Below are 10369 nucleotides of genomic sequence, written 5' to 3' on the forward strand. Positions count from 1 at the left end.
TATTATTATGATCTAGTGATTACAACCTAATTATAATCTGTAATCTCTTACAACTCAATACTGCTACAAGAACCAATTTTTACATGACACCTTATGAAAAATCCCTAACTCTAAACCTTTTTATACAAGCTTTTTGCCACTTACAAAATTAGGGCTAGAATAATAGAAAAATAATAGCGAACGCCTTTTACAATATAAGGTCATTTTTGGCTTTGAACAAAAAACCCCATAGGGGTGTTACCCTTAACCCCACCCTATACTATGATAGGGAGCACACCTGGAGCACTACCCCAGGACCCTGCAAGGGCACTGCCCCTTGACCCCCTCTTATGGGTGCTACCTCCAAACCCCCATAGAAATAATCTAGAGGGAAATCGCACCGAATAAACCTCTGAATTTTATTAGGCTCCATGTCACAAAAAATGCTAGCTATAGAGATTTTGATGAGACATATACACTTGGTCTCTATAAATCTTGTGCACCACTAGCATCAACATTTACTAAAGTTGACTCCTCCTTAGTTATAGTCACCTTCTATATAGGTAAAACACTTATTTGAGCTTCAATTTGTGTAGAAGGTTCTACACTAAGTCATGTCTCTTTCCCTATTTTCTTCTGCTCTAGACCTTGTTCCTTGGTCCTTGCAGTACTGGATGTCATTGTCTCCTTTATTCCCTTGGCAAGCGGTCCTGACACTAGTGCACTTCCTTCACCTGTAGTAGATTTCTCTACTTGAGTGTTCATCCCATTAGTCTGACCCTCTGTGGTCTAATCTTTCTTACTAAGCTCTACATCTCTTTTCTTTTCACCTATCAATACACTTTATTCCTTGAAATCCACAATAAGTATCTTTTGTTGCAATTGTCCATTGCAATCAGTAGTAATAACAGGTATTTATGTGATTGTCATAGTTACCTATTGATCCACACCTTTCTCTCTAATCTTTGGATATTCCATTTTTTGAATAATAATTAAATTGGAGGCATCTATCAAAGTGTCTTTAATGGATTTTAGAGCTTTCTCCCCTTGTTTTGAATTTGCAGACACTATCTTTTCTAGCTCTTTGACCGATATAGTCACATTTAGAAAAGTATTGTTAGGAAAGTCATCCTTAATGATGACTGTCTCTATCTATTTTTCCTTATCTTGAACCATTTTCTCCACAATTTCCACTAATTGTTATGCATCATTATACAAATCATCTATGTTATCTAATTCCACTCTCTCATCTTCATTTTCCTCCTCTTCAATTGGTGTTGGCATTAGCCCAAAATCTTTCTTCCACATAAATTTTCTCTCTTGCATAATATCTTCAATTATGTTTCTCAAAAAAAATTATGTTATAGTTTTAGGCACAAATTTCTTAGCATAATCTCTCAATGCTATAAGCATATGAGTTTTTCCTAAATTGGGCATAGTTTAGGCTAAAGTTATTTCCCTTATTTGTCTTTCAATGGATAATGCCCATTTCCACTTAGAATTATAATTCCTTGGGCAATTCCTTACCTAGTTCTATAGGTGTATATTTAAATTTTACCATCATATACAAAAATGCCTACTCAACTTTTTCTTTATCACCTCTATCTAAAAAATCATATGTTGCATATTTAAATTATATGAGGCTTGTTAAACCTCTAATTTTCTCACATACATTTTCAATATCCTGAGGAGCTTTCATAGGAACTATCTAAAACTTACTCAGATCATTTTTTTTAGTCCTCTTAGCTTCATCATCCTCCTCTTGATCAGGTTTAACAATAAGTTTCCTCCTTGACTTCTTCTTTTGACCTTGCTCAGTCTCCTTGGCCTCTGATAACCTCTTCTTTCCCTTTGTTGGCCTTGTTATTTTCATTGTCCCTTTCTTTGGCTCAATAGTTGTAGGGGTTTCTACCTTGGATCCTTGTCTAGTTACTCTTCTTTGAGGTGTAGAAGTGGGTAGTGTAACCACTTTCTTTAGGTTCCTTTTGACCTTAGGATTAATAATCACAATCTTCTTACCTTTTGGTGCTTGAAACTCAACAACCAAGAGTTTTTTACCTCTAGATTTATCTTCATCATCATAATCATCACTATCATGATCTTCCCCTTTACCTTTAGTGATTTACGAAGGGAATTCTCCAAGTTTACCTTCTACTTTTTGGATCATTTTCTTTCTTTTCTTATCTATCTTTGGAACCTTTATCTAGATCATCATTTTTATTTTCATAGTTTCATATGTGTTTCAAGTCTTGGCATTCTTGTCAATTGCTTCTACCAATAATGTTGTAACAGTTGCAGACACCTCATCAATATTAACCTCATATTCCACTGGTCTTTACCATGCCACTCTTGGTATGACTGCTTGGGTATAGATGTAGTCAATATCCACTATGAAACATATGTGATCATAATATTGAACAGCCACTGACTTAGGTATTCTCATCCTTTTCTTTATTTTTCTTTTGAATTCATCAAAATACCCACCCAAAATGGTTTTAAAATTTTCACCTAATTGCTCAATATAACCATTGATCTACTCAGTTACTAGTCTATTCTTTTCCTACACTATATCTCCAATGGTAAGAAATTGATTACGTACATAAAAGAATATGCATAGTATAAGTGAGTCAAACTTAGATGGTGTATTCTTTGCTTTCCTGATGGCTCCAAGATTTTTTACTAACTAAATCAACTGCAACTTGACCAAGTCATAGCTATGGTCTTTCTTGACTATTTTATATCCTAAATCTATAGGTACACAAGGCACACCATTTTGTGGGCTTAACTGATAGAATTTACATGCAATCACTCTAACTACAAACTCAATAACTAGATCATCAATCACATCAATGGAAATTCCTTGGCCATTCCATTTTGCCTTAGTAAGTTCTTCAATTTTGTTCCTGTCTTGGCAATGAACAATCTTCACTTGGTCGAGGGTAGTGTAACTAGTGTAACTAGATACCTAATGTATGATCAATTTGGTAATCTTGACTAGACCATTCTCTAGCGACAATTTCATTTTGTGCAACCTACTCAAAACTATTTTAACCTACTCCACCTTAAAAACCTTGGGAAATGTAGGGCATGAATTATCCCTTTCTCATTAACTACCCTATTTTCTTCCTTCAACACTTCATTCTTGCATAGCTTGTCATATGCATTCCTCGGTTCAAAATCATCAATTTCACCAATCTTGCACATTTAACAAGACTTACATCATGCACCATAATGAAATAGGGTGGAATCAATGACAATGCTCCAAATGTGTTTCCAGTCATCGTGGTCTCTAGAAAATCCTTGAATTTTGGTGGAGGGCACGCATCATTATGCACAATCTAAGAATTATTGTCCTTCAATGCCTCCTTTCCACTTCCAAATGAAAATGATGTTATTTCAAACTAGGATTTTTAACTTCAAACAATATCAAAAAAATGATCAAGTTTGGTTCAAAGAGACTTTGCAAACTTACTCAATTTTGCCAATGGTATGCACTACAATCCTCTATAATTTGCACAAATAGCTCTACAATCACCTTGATGTTTCTATAGGGGTGCTAAATCATTGGGTAAATGTAAAAATGAGTTCAAAATCAACTAAATACCTTCAAATTGTCAAAATACTTTCTCATTTAATTTTTTTTACTTTTAATAGGTAGATTGAAAATGCATGAAAGCTATCTCAGCTCACATAAAACAACTTGACCTTATTCTTCTATTCACTGGCTCATTCAACACACCAACTTGGTCGTAACTACATTCCCATTCACAATTATAGCTCAATGAAACATATCGACTCAATCAATAGAGGAGCTTGATCCACTCTATTACTTAATCACTACAGATATTGATATTGATGCTTGGAATCAACTATGCTTCAACTCGATATATGTGCTCTACTCGGTTCACACTTCACATATGTCCTAATGCATCTCATCTTATGCATATATGGACTTCACTACATCACATGTTAGGAACTGATATGTGATAGATCATTTGAAATATATTCTCTCACATACCTTATTTTCTTAGTTTAAGGTAGTGTGATCACATGATCCATTGGATTGGGTGATCTTGACATCAATAGTTCCATTGTTGCTTGCTTCTTCCTTCTTATTCTAGGTTTGATTCATCTAATATCTTATGTATTCTACATCAATAGTGTCTTTTCCTTTATTATTCTCATTGCTTGGTGTTGATGTTTGGGTCCTACAATTTCTACTCAAATGTCTTATGACAAGTATAGAAAATTGTATTGTCATTCATCCCATTCTTAGATTTTTCTCTAAAATGTGTCCTAATATAATGTTCTATAATATGGCCATATCCTCCACATAAATAAAAATTTTACCATGTGTTGTAAGCTCAATTGTATGAGTTACTTTGCTTAGGTGCATTTCCTTGCTTCTTGGTTATCTAGTTAGGTTTTGCCTTTGATCTACATTCTTGTGATCTATGTCCATACTTATGAAAATTGTAGCAATACCCTTCAAATCTAGGTTCAAGTGTTGTATTTTTAATTTTAGATCTACATTCATATGCTTTATGTCCTTTCTTCTTATAATTAAAATAGTTTTCATTGAATTTTGGCTTAGGATTTTGCTTACTAATCTTGCTTCTGTAGACATTTGTTGTATGACCTGGTTTTCCATAATGATAACATGTAGGTTTGTTGTTCTTTGGCTTTGCATTCCTCTATTCTTCACTCTTTGATGATTCTTCTTCCTTGGTAGATGATAGAATCTTAGCATAGCCTAGACCAGATATGTCATGGGGTCTTCTCTATGATCTCATCAGCTCTTCATAGTATCTCACAACTTCTTTTGGTTTGTTTAGTCTTTCAATGAATTCCTTCTCAAAAATAAACTCATTCCTTAGGTGATCATTCTCAAATAACATATTTTTAATCTCCACATCTTTCCTATTGAGTTCTTGATTTTCACTTAGCAATTGATTGAGCATATCAAATTGCTTATGTTTGAGATTTTGTACATCATATATTATTTCATCAAGTCTTGTGGCTATTTGCCTATTATCTTTATTAGCCATTGTCTTGTCTTCCTCAAATTTATTTTTTGTTTAGTCACTTCACATAATCTTACTATTTGGATTTCATGATCTCTCTTTAGTCCTCTTATCTCATCATTCAATATATTATTCCTCTCTACGAGATCTACTATTGTTGCATCACTTTCATTGGAATTTCCATCATCAAGTAGTCCTTCGGTGTCTTCTTCTTGATATTATGTATCATTTTGCAGGATTCCCATGTCCTTCTCTTTAAGGATTTCTTCAATTCCTCTCTTGCTACTTCAAGTTGTTGTAGTACAAGTTGTATATCAAGCTTCTAATTTTCAATAATTTTTCCCAACTTATAAGCCTCCGTCTCCAATATATTGGGTCTCAAGTGGTTAGACTTTTTCTAAGAGAACAAAGCTCTAATACCAATCGTTGTAATTCTATTGGAAAATTTAGATACTGAGAGGGGGATGAATTAGGATCTATAAAAAATTTAATCAAATATCAAATTTGATAACTTCATCTTAAACCCTTATCTCAACAATATTACAAATCACATAAATATATAATGCAAGTATGTATCTTATCTAATAGCTAATCATATCCATAAATATGAAGGCAAGTGATCAATACATAACACAAAGGTTTGGTAACCCAAAAACCCTCCAAGGTGAAAGTAAAACTAGGGTGGGGATGATACCCACAAATCTTCTCTAGTAATAATAAAGTTTTACCTATTAGGGCTAAAAGTTTGATCATATTTGATGATCTAGCCTCTGAGGGGTCTATCCTACTAAGATCTTACAAGACTTATTTAGTCTACCTTGATTAAAGGATTTAAACTTACAACTAAGTAAGCACTCTATTAGGATATTTACAAAGGTTGGTTATGACCACTCTATTAAGAGATTTACCCTAAAATACTTGATAGAATGTATCATTACCTAATCCTTTGGTTTGCACTTAATATGTTGATTACAAATCTCCTCTTTCCAATATCTAATTTGATCTCCAATCTGATATATCATTTGTTTTCCCTTTATTTCCCTACTCGGTCATTATGTTTGATTCTCCTTTAGACTTTTCTTCAAGTATCCAAACACATGTATGTACACAACATAATTAAAATAGGGTTTGGATCTTCCTTTTATAAGCATCTAGAGAAGGTTCTAGATCAAGATCAATGATCTAGATTTCTCCCTTTTGTTGTTTAAACCTTCCCTTTTTTGATTGGTTAATCACCTTTCATAGGGATTAATGATCCATTAAAAAAAGTGTAATCATCTCCTTAAATACTCCTTGATCATTAAAACATGTATTAAGTCAGACAAGAATGATTAACCTTGGTGTTTGTGCAATTCCAAACAAATATATCAAAACTAGCTTGCTCAGCATATTAACACTTTGATGCTTGGTCATAACTAATCTTCATTTTTTCCCTCAAATTCTATATGCTCGACACTTGCTTTATGACTCGGTATGGACTAACTCTATATAGCTTGACTTATACTATCTTTTGTCTCACTCATCATGCATAGGAGTACTCAGCAACCATAGACTTGCTTGTTAATATCAATTTCTTGGCTTCAACTAAGATATGAACAAGTCTAATATACATAGCTCTAGCTTCATAGGATCCCATAGCAATGACTAAGTGTTTGAAACTAATAGACAACACACGTTAGGAATTAACAAGTACATCATTTTATGGGTACCATCCCCACTTGGGCTTTCCCTCTAATCAAGGGTTTTCCTAGTTAATAAATTTAGTTTTATTGTGTATGATTATCTTCTTGTGATTATTGCACTTGTTAATTACATGTTTCAAATTTAATAAGGTTAATAAAAGTTGTTTTTATTGGATAATTGATTCACCCCCCACCCCACTATTAGTTATCTTGTTGGACTTTACTTTTTAACAATTGGTATTAGAGCATCAGGTCCTTGAAGGAAAAGCTTAACAACTTAAGGAGATCTATGGCGAGTCATTTTAGAAAGAACAGTTTGAATTTTGATGGAACCAACAATGATAGTTGGAAAGAGAATATGAAGACATGTTTTCTATGCATGGGTCCAGGATATTGGTTGATTATTAAGAATGAGAAAGAATTAATTGATCAAGAAAAGATTGAAGATTATACTAAAAGATAGAGAATTATTCATGTGTAACATGCTTTCCATAGAAGCACATTTGATAGCCCTTCCTAAAAATGAATATAGTTAGGTAAAATCTTTAAGATTATCACATGAAATTTGGAAAGATTATGAATCTACTTATGAAGGTGATAAACATGCTAAGAAGGTTAGATTATAGAATTGGAATTTTTTTCAAGAACCTAAAATGATGAAAGATGAATCTGTAAGAAGTTATTTTGGTAGAATATTAGAAATTATTGCAGGAATTAAGGCTTGTGATAGAACAAAATATGAAGATGAAATTGTATGGAATATCTTGAAAACTTTGATTCGTGTATATAAAAAGATAGTGCAGATGATTGAACAAGCCATACTTTACATAGAGATGTTCACAAAAGAGACTCTTCTTGGAAGATTGGAAGTAGTGGAGATAAGTTTAAGACAAAGTGGAGATTTTCCTAGAATCGAGACTACATTCAGTGCATTAAGTGTTTGACCTACACTGGCAAGGAGCACAAGTACTAGTGGAGATTATGCTAGAAGTAGCAAAAGAAGGTCAAAGGAAGATAGATAGATTGACGAAGGAATTACCCTTCTTGTGAAAAGAGAGCCTGAAGGTAAGAAAATCTTTACATGTTGGACTTGTAATGAATATGGTCAATTTTTCTTCTAAATTCCCTAAGAGAGTAAAGAAGTATAAGAAGAATTTCAAGCCTAGGAGACCTAGAGAATGTCTTTATGCAAATGATGAAGATCTAGGAGCTAGAGTAAAAATATTCTTGAGTGAGTATGATAATGAAAGTGATGGACTAGGATTTGTTGCAATTAAAGAATAAAGTCTTGAAAAAGAATAAGTTAGAGAAGAAAATGCATTAGTGTCACAAGTTGAAAAGAAGAAATCTGATCGAATCATAGACATTGGTTGTTCACATCGTATGACTAATGATATGAATAATTTTTTTGATTTCAACAATTGTGTTGGAGGAATTTTCAGAGCTGACAATAATGCAACTTGTCATATAAAGGGAGTAAGATCTATTACTCTTAATGGTAAAACTAACACTGATGATGTTTATTTTGTTGATGGTCTGAAACATAATCTTTTAAGTGTTGGATAGTTGGTTGACAAGGTATGTTATTTGAAATTCACAGAAAGGGCATGTATTATCAAAGATATAGATGGTAAGTTTATTAGTACTAGTACAAGATTAAGAGGTAATGTTTTTCAGTTAAACCCTATATAGATGACATGATTGGTTGCTAAATTTGATAACACTTGGTTATGGAAAAAGAGGTTTTGTAACATTAATTTTGATAACATTGTGAAAGTGAGAACTACACTTGTTAGAGATTTACCTAAAATAGTGAAGCCTACGAACATGGTATTCAAGGAATGTGTTATGGTAAAGTAGAAGAAAAGTTATTTTCTAAGAAAGAAGTTTACTACATTAGCAAAGTTGGAGATAGTACACATAGACTTGAGTGGTCCTACAAAGACAAGAGCATTCTATGGTGAAAGGTACTTCATGGTTCTTGTTGATCATTTCACTAGGATGATGTAGGTAGCATTTCTTAGAGAAAAATATGAAGTATTTAAGAATTTTAAGGTGTTTAAGAATAGATTTGAAAATGAATTTGGATTAAAGATTAAGTGTTTAAGATCTGATAGAGGTGGAGAGTTTACTTCAAATGAGTTTAATATTTTTTCTGAAGTAAATGACATTAAAGGACAACTTTTAGCCCCTAAGACACTTAAGTAGAATGGTATAGCAGAAAGGAGAAACAAATCAATAATAGAGGTAGAAAGAGTTATGATGTTTGAGAATCACATCTCAAAGATATTTTGGAGAGAAGTGGTTAATATAGTAATATATACAATGAATAAATTTCATAGTGGATAAGGTACTGGTAAGACCTCTTATGAGATTTGGTTTGGACATGTATCCTCAATTAAGTATTTTAGAATTTTTGGAAGTAAGTGTTATAGTACAAGAGAAGATGACATTGGTAATTTTGATTTAAGAAGTAATGAAGGTATGTTTCTCAATTATTCATTGAATGGTAAAGCATACAAATATTTTAATCAAAGAACTTGGACTATTGTTGAGAGCGCAAATTTTTGAGTTCATGAGAAGTTTAGAATTCAAGAAAGAATAATTGATTATGTTTCTAATAAAAAGACTAATCCAAAGGCCAACCAAGAGAACATTGAGTTGTTTTATGAGACTAACAAAAAATTGCAAAATGACATACAAATTGTAGAGTAGAGAGAAGAACCAAAGAGTGAACCTAGAGTTGAAGTAAGAATTGAGACAGTGAAACCTAATAGTAATCTGATAAAGAATCATCTTGTTGATCAGATTATTGGTAGAAAGGACAAAGGTGTGATGATAAGAAACAAGGTACAAAGAGAAGAACTATGTTTTATTTCTCAAGTGGAGCCTAAAAGTAGAAATGAAGCTAGTAAAGATGACTTTTAGATTTAAGCTATGAGAGAAGAATTAGATTAGATTGAGAAGAATGGCACGTGGGAATTGGTTCCTAGACCTAAAGACAAGAATGTTATAGGAACTAACTGGGTTTTTAGAAACAAGATGAATGAATAATGTGAGGTTGTGAGGAGTAAAGAAAAACTAGTATGTAAAGGTTATTCCTAGCAAGAAGGTATTGGTTTTGAGGAAACATTGGCACCTATTGCTCGAATAGAAGTAGTTAGAATGTTTCTGGCATATGCAGCTAACAAGATATTCAAAGTGTATCAGATGGATGTGAAGTTAGTATTTCTAAATGGAGAACTTGAAGAAGAATTTTACATTGAGAAACCTATAGGCTTTCCTTTGACAAAAGAAAGATATATGGTCTGTAAGTTTAAGAAAGCACTGTATGGATTGAAACAAGCACCTGGAACCTATTATGTGAGGTTGGATAAATATTTGGAAAAATTGGGATTTTCTAAGGGTATTGTAGATAGTAATAGGTATTTGAATGAAATTGAGAATGGTTTACTAATTTTTGAAGTATTTGTGGATGATATAATCTTTAGAAGTGATGATGAAGCAAGTGATAAATTTGCTAGTGAAATGAGGAAGTAGTTTGAGATGAGAATGATTGGGGGATGAAGTATTTCTTAGGTTTGTAGATTATGCAGAATAGTGAAGGTATTTTCTTATTGCAAACTAAGTATTTGAAAGACTTGTTGAAAAGATCTGGTTTGGAAAGTTGTAAACCAATTGGTA

This window comes from Cupressus sempervirens, chromosome 6, assembly GCF_028749045.1.
Source record: "Cupressus sempervirens isolate cs-2001-9-10 chromosome 6, ASM2874904v1, whole genome shotgun sequence".
NCBI classification, from domain to species: domain Eukaryota; kingdom Viridiplantae; phylum Streptophyta; class Pinopsida; order Cupressales; family Cupressaceae; genus Cupressus; species Cupressus sempervirens.